Source organism: Conger conger, chromosome 15 (assembly GCF_963514075.1).
Source record: "Conger conger chromosome 15, fConCon1.1, whole genome shotgun sequence".
Lineage (NCBI taxonomy): Eukaryota > Metazoa > Chordata > Actinopteri > Anguilliformes > Congridae > Conger > Conger conger.
This window is the reverse complement of record NC_083774.1, coordinates 2,253,338-2,259,337: the sequence shown is the minus strand read 5'-3', so window position 1 is coordinate 2,259,337 and position 6,000 is coordinate 2,253,338. Positions and strand designations below refer to the sequence as shown.

General features: G+C 45.7%; 1 protein-coding gene across 1 annotated transcript in view; it reads right to left on the bottom strand.

The window, feature by feature from the left end:
* The window catches only part of LOC133112091 (synaptic vesicle membrane protein VAT-1 homolog-like), a 33,806-nt gene that overhangs the window by 5,821 nt on the left and 21,985 nt on the right, over window positions 1-6,000 (bottom strand). The window lies entirely within an intron of this gene.

Here is a 6,000-nt window from a genome sequence, read left to right as displayed (position 1 = left end):
AACTGCCCTTTGTAAACTACTACCACACAGTCACAAAACCCAGGCTATACACGGGATATTGAACACGGGATCGACCTGCGATTGACCCATTCGCACCGCGCGACAGTCACGGGAAAGCCTCTGGACACTCCCAGGTCTGCAGGAGGAGTGACCTTGACCTTGAGCGAATGCCTGATCGAGTTGCCGCTTGCGGTGTTTTGGATAACGATTGTGACAAAAAGAGCAGTTTCTTGCCTGAGTGGAACATTGACAACGTCACAGCTGGACAATAACCTGCGACAGCCAGGTGCAGATCCTTTTGAGGTAGAGAGAGGCCCAACCAGCCTTGCCAGATATAGGAAATGCTAACTATCGTACCATACGCGGGTGTTAAAATGCGGGTATTAACTAAGAGTAGCCTATGTGTGTAAATATGCACTTGCCTGAACCTAGCATCTTTCTAATGCAATAAGTTCATCATGTTTTGATTTTATAATGTTTTTTGTACGGTACTTTCTCCATGAATGAATATTGAAGGGATAGTAATTGCCAGGTTGCGGACCCGGGGCGGATATCCCGGGTTAACCCTTTCACACCAACAGCAAACACGGGACATTCCCAGGCCGTTGCTTCTGTGCGAGAGGGGATTAGTTATGATGATTATTATTCAATATATTATTATTATTATTATTCATGGATTCTTCGGGGGCGACATGGCTCAGGCAGTAAGAGCAGTCATCTGGCAGTCGGAGGGTTGCCGGTTCGATCCTCCGCCCGGGCTGTGTCGAAGTGTCCCTGAGCAAGACACCTAACCCCCAAATGCTCCTGACGGAGCTGGTCGGTGCCTTGCATGGCAGCCAATCGCCGTTGGTGTGTGTGAGTGTGTGTATGAATGAGTGAAGGAGAAGCATCAATTGTACAGCGCTTTGGATAAAGGCGCTATATAAATGCCAACCATTTACCATTGTTATGGTGTGGCCCAGAGCAGAAAGGGGGTTTGATGTTTTTCTGAGTCATAGCACAAAAACAGTCCTTCACAATTCACCTCAATTTCACTCCTTTTCCTGGCAGTCCAGGAAGATCAATCAAATCTGAACTTACTGCAGAAACGACTGGGCATCTATCAACGAAGACAGTTTTAATAAATAAGTCACGTGTATAACATATAAAGAAGATTTATTATCGGAGCTTGTTTTTTTTTTTCCTCAAAACTGGCATACCCAATCATGTTTATCGTCAGATGTCCATTTCTGCTGCCACTGCGATCGATTCAGCAAAGCTGAACTGAACCTTCGCTCTCACAACATCAGCCGCCACTTCTGCTCACACCACAGACTGTGGGCATACGGTTCACCAACAGGGGGCGCTAGTGCACGGTGAGACACCGCCACCCCAGCCCACTGTAAGCACCCCTTCCCTGGGCAACGCTGGTGTCCACTGCCCATCACCCACTAAAAGTTAAAATTATTTAGTTTTTTAATTTACATAAAATTTCATAACGAACATCAAACATATCGTATGTATAAGTGTAGGAATACAGAAAATAAAAAGGTTACATTTGGTTCTACCATTTCTTACTTTGAGATATCTATAATCCTGAAGCTCCATGTTGGGCCCCGGGGCCCCTGCTGAGAACCACTGCACCAGACTCCACAGCAGAGCCTTAGCAGGGTGAGCCACCCAGCAGCTGCAGAAGCGAGCACTTTGTGCGAGTGGAGAAGTGTTGGCACGTCGGTCATCAGAAATGACTGTCTCACAGAGGCCATATGGCACAATCCCTCAGGCAGCCAACCCTCAGCCCACATACAGACGCCCCTGCACTGCAGCCACTGCTGGGCTCTCCGTCTCCTCGTATCAGTCTGTGTCCCACTCGCCTCTCTCCACCCGAACACAGGGAGGAAATGCATAAGGGCTGTCCGTCCGCCTTTTACAAACAGGAAATTACTTACTGTGTTTCTTTTTTTTGTTTTTTTTTAAACAACCCCAATAGCGTTACATGCTGTTCAAAATACAGCACAATATATTATTGCTTCCGATATATACAATATAAGTGCACTGTGATTGTTTTCATTGAAGGTCCCAGCCGAAGGTGGTGGTCACCATGTCATAAAATTAAGGTTTACTTATCAAGGTTTTGATATAAAAGCGTGACTAGTAAATTAGTCGAATCACGTTGTAGTTGTGAAATAGTGCTGGGCTAAAACAGAAACTTGCACCCACCCCTGCAATAGAGTGAATTTCTGCCATAAATTAGAGGTGCTGCAGAAAAATAACTTTCAAATCATGACAGAAAATATCACTCCAGTAAAGCTGATCGCAATCTTCCCTCAACAAGTTGAGCTATCTCCCTTCAGACAGGCGAAGAGACATACACACAGCGATCAGATTCACCAGATCTCCTCCAGACAGATGAATGGACACACACACAGCGATCAGATTCACCCGAACTCCGCTTTTACGGAGGTGAATGTAACAAGGGGCCTCCAATCGGATTGATTCTCCACATCCATACACTGCTTCTGCAGCTGAATTATCTGCAGGCCAGAGACCTTGAGAAAAATGGTCACTAATTGGCAGTGCTACTGCAGGCAAAGGGATTACATTGAATGTTCTATGGGGATTAGGGTGAGGCTGGACTTTGAAAGACAGCATGATCCCACTGCTGCAGCTCAGCTCATTGACCCCCAACCCCCCCAGACCTATCCCACAATGCCCCCCAACACAATGCCACCCCCCCCCCCCTTCATTAGGCACACCACGGTTCCACACACACTGTTCAATACACAGAGAACGTCACAAAAACAAGCAATCCGCAATACTGTCCTCATTAAGACTGTGTCTACCTCCTTTTGGTCCAGTCCAATTCTAAAGTATGGTTTTTTTTTTTCTCAGAGGCAATTACTGTTTCCTGGGATTTTTGGTGTGACTACAAGTGAGCAGCTTCTGAAATCGTAGCAAGCTGTTACACGGCAAGGACGCCTGGGTGGACCTTTATCGGGGAAAGGAGAGGGAAGGGACCCAAATTCAGGTTTCATCTTTCCTTTTCCTTCTGGAAGGTTCTACTGCCGATCTGATTCAATTACGTTTTATTTGTATCGCGCCTGTCGCAGAAGACTGTCCCAAAGACGCTTTACAGAGTAACAGAAGGGAAAAGGACATTAAAATATCAGCCCTTAGCCCCCAAATAGCGAGGGACATGAGGTAAAAAATTTAATAAAACCTCAAACAGCGGTGAGAAAAAAACTCCCCCATGGGAAGAAATCTCGAGAGGAAGCTGTCCCATCCTCCGCTGGCGTGTGGGTTGAGATGGTAACACACTGTTCTGAATTCCAAGGCAAGTAAGTGGTGTGAAGATGATCATCTTCATCTTTTTTAAACAGACACAGAAAGTGAAGTGCTCTCATGCTATGGGTCCCGTCTGCCTAACGGCTCTCAGCCTGCAGCTGCACACAGCCCTGGCCTGCCATCAGCTCACACATGAAGGGGTCTGTCAAACAGATGTGGCCTTGTATGTAATCCAGAAATAACCAATAACCTCCAGCACAACGTGTAATTAATAATGCTAATCTAATGCATGGCAATCTGGTAATCATGAGACAATGATCACTAACACACTTATCGAAAAATATTATCTGAATGGCTTAATAAAAAACTGTTAGAAGATAATTAACATTGAAACAAACAGCTTTTTAATGACCATGGACTAGGAGCCCTGTTCAGTGAGTGTGAGTGCAGCAAAATTGTTTTAATTTGTTTATTATTATTTAGAGGATACAGTGTTTTTACAAAAAGGTTTTGACCAATTTAATTGCGTAAAATGGCACTGTGAAGGTTTTTGCATATGCTAAATGAATGGCCCTTAATGGAAATTTCCAATAGCTTGTATTAACTGTCAGTGTGGCATAACGTTTAGGAAATGGGCTTGTAGCTCTGCTAGTAGGTATGACTCCTAGATAGGGCACTGCTGTTGTCACCTTCAGAAAATCCTGAAAATTACTGATCCTTAAAATCACTGATCCTGAACACGACTGATCCTGAACACGACTGATCCTGAACACGGCTGATCCTGAACATGACTGATCCTGAAAATGACTGATCCTGAACATGACTGATCCTTGCTTCGCTCACTGCACAGCAGTAAAGACGGAGTGTGTGTAAACAATGTAAGCGCAGTAGGTCATTCTGAATCAGATCTTCTGCCAAAATGCTCACTTAAACTTGACTCACTAGAAAAGGGTAATACAATACTCTGTAAATACGTAACCTGGTTCAGGTATAGCTCTTACTATACAAGGCTCTTTAAGCCAATTCATCCAGTTCATCCAAAAACTCCCATTGTGTCAGGTTAATTGCACCTGTTGAGCTGAATTTGGCAGTCCTCTACAATTAAAGTAATGAGGGAACCCTTGGGCAAGATCTTGGACATTTCACTCATAATGTAAGTCATAATAAACATAAAATGGCAGACAGAGGTTAATTATCTGGCAAAGAACTGATACGGCTTCGGTACGAGATTCATGAGGAAGAACACTTTAATGAGATTATTCTGGGGTTTCTACACTGTCCTGTGCTGCCATTACCGAAGATCCCTCTGTGAAATGTGACAACGATGTTCCATTTTCACAAGCCGCGAATCAAGTGTGACCTCGTATTCTCGACCGTTTAATGTTCAACGTCCGCTATTAAGAGGAAACAAACGATTATAGGAAGCAGCGCTTGGTCCTGATCTGAAAATCCATTAAACGCTGTAATGGCAGCATTGCCACCTGTGCCCATCAGCCGAGGCCCACACTCACTTACCACTCAAACACTCCCTCCGCTGTGGACCGGGCTCCTCTGTTTCAGAGGGATGCTATAAAAATTGACTTAAATGATGGAAAACCTCCAGCAAAGCTATCAATGTAGCCAGCGAGGAATCTTAACGAGGCTTCCCGTGACCAGGCGATACTGCAGAAACCCCGGAGCAGCTGAAATCAGAGACGGTCCGGTGGAACCCGTCCGTCTCAGAGGACCCAGCCAGCCCTTCTTCTGCAGTATTTGCAAAGCTTTGCTGAGGAAAGCAAATTGAATCCTTATGGTTTCAGTAATGATTGTATTAAACAATTTATTTCGTATTTTGCTAAGAAATCTGGAAGGAAATTTGTGTATTATTAAGTGTCAAAGTGACATTGTTCCCAAAATGCTGAAACGGCAACAGTGTTTGTAACTGTCTATTTCTGTTCTGCAGCACTGTACAGAAATAAACATTTCATCAGCCATATGTCACGTAGGTCTGGCAGAAACTGTCCTAAATCTGCGCTTTCAGAGGTAAAAATAGGGCGATGGGAGCTTTGAGTGCGGTAAACATCATCAGTCCTCCATCACGGCGAGGATCGGGCAGCACTGGGCCACAGGGTCAGCCTGCTCTGACACATTCGTCACACCGGCTCCCGTGGCGATGACGGCCGTGTCCCCATGGCAACACCGTGACACCCGGCTCCACAGGGCAGATGGGGAACCACCAGGCCGGCCGGAGACAGAGACGGAGACGGAGACAGAGACAGGGGCAGCTCCGTATGCACTCATCTGCTCCCAAATTAATGGTGTGACTGCGCTATTAATAGTCTGTCTGCACACAAAAACCCTCGTGAAGTGATGGGCAGACACGGGATAATGCCAGCTTTCGCTGCAGCACGGACACCATCAGATAGGCGCTGGCTCGGGAACATTATCCGAGTGACAAGACACCCACGCGTAACTTAAACATCGTGTGTGGGTTTCTCTCCTGAGGGACACCATCACTTTGTTTCCCTGTGTCACAGGGCGCCCACCGCTTGTCAAATGTGGCAGTAGCTCATCGAGCCGAGAGAGACGCGATAAAAGAGACGTGTTAAAAGAGAGACGCGATAAAAGAGACGTGTTAAAAGAGAGATGCATTAAAAGAGAGACGTGTTAAAAGAGAGACCTGTTAAATGATGGGTTTTGAAAGTCCCATGGAGGGCCCAGCGTGACTGTGCAGAATGTACCTCACAGTCAGTGTGT